This window comes from Perkinsus marinus (assembly GCF_000006405.1).
Source record: "Perkinsus marinus ATCC 50983 genomic scaffold scf_1104296932234, whole genome shotgun sequence".
Classification (NCBI taxonomy): domain Eukaryota; phylum Perkinsozoa; order Perkinsida; family Perkinsidae; genus Perkinsus; species Perkinsus marinus.
The window spans coordinates 1-983 of record NW_003215491.1 but is presented as its reverse complement, the minus strand read 5'-3'; the positions used below and the strand labels follow the sequence as shown (position 1 = coordinate 983).

Here is a 983-nt window from a genome sequence, read left to right as displayed (position 1 = left end):
AGGTAGTGCAAGACCAAACCTTTTGATCGATATTGTGCCATCGCACCTCGCAGAATCCGTTCAATCCATTTTTTGTGTCCTCTGGTTTGGCAGAGCGATGCATCACCTCGGCTATGAATCTTGAAGTACTCATCGACAGTTTGGCCGAGTGGTCTAAGGCGCTGGCTTCAGGCGCCAGTCCGCAAGGGCGTGGGTTCGAATCCCACAGCTGTCAGTCTATATACCTGACTGGTCTTATATTAAGAACCGAGACCCTTTCAGAAGCGAGGTAGTGCAAGACCAAAACCTTTTGATCGATATTGTGCCATCGCACCTCGCAGAATCCGTTCAATCCATTTTTTGTGTCCTCTGGTTTGGCAGAGCGATGCATCACCTCGGCTATGAATCTTGAAGCACTCATCGACAGTTTGGCCGAGTGGTCTAAGGCGCTGGCTTCAGGCGTCAGTCCGCAAGGGCGTGGGTTCGAATCCCACAGCTGTTAGAAATTTCTTTTCGTGTGATTCCATGAAGAACGCATTCCGCGGAAACGGTTCGAAACCGTTTTTGTGTCATGTCCTATAGTGTAACGCATCTTCTCCGCTATGATTTTTGAGGCACTCATCGACAGTTTGGCCGAGTGGTCTAAGGCGCTGGCTTAAGGCGCCAGTCCGAAAGGGCGTGGGTTCGAACCCCACAGCTGTCAGCCTATATACCTGACTGGTCTTATATTAAGAACCGAGACCCTTTCAGAAGCGAGGTAGTGCAAGACCAAAACCTTTTGATCGATATTGTGCCATCGCACCTCGCAGAATCCGTTCAATCCATTTTTTGTGTCCTCTGGTTTGGCAGAGCGATGCATCACCTCGGCTATGAATCTTGAAGCACTCATCGACAGTTTGACCGAGTGGTCTAAGGCGCTGGCTTCAGGCGTCAGTCCGCAAGGGCGTGGGTTCGAATCCTACAGCTGTTAGAAATTTCTTTTCGTGTGATTTGATGAAGAACGC

General features: G+C 49.8%; 4 non-coding genes across 4 annotated transcripts; all 4 read left to right on the top strand.

The window, feature by feature from the left end:
- The first annotated feature begins 134 nt into the window (after positions 1-134).
- Positions 135-214, top strand: Pmar_PMAR012951. The gene has a single exon. It is a non-coding gene; the product is annotated as a tRNA-Leu (tRNA).
- A 187-nt stretch (positions 215-401) lies between these two features.
- Pmar_PMAR012950 lies at positions 402-481 on the top strand. Its single transcript has one exon. It is a non-coding gene; the product is annotated as a tRNA-Leu (tRNA).
- A 121-nt stretch (positions 482-602) lies between these two features.
- On the top strand, positions 603-682 carry Pmar_PMAR012949. The gene has a single exon. It is a non-coding gene; the product is annotated as a tRNA-Leu (tRNA).
- Positions 683-869: 187 nt separating this feature from the next.
- Pmar_PMAR012948 lies at positions 870-949 on the top strand. The gene has a single exon. It is a non-coding gene; the product is annotated as a tRNA-Leu (tRNA).
- Positions 950-983: the final 34 nt, after the last annotated feature.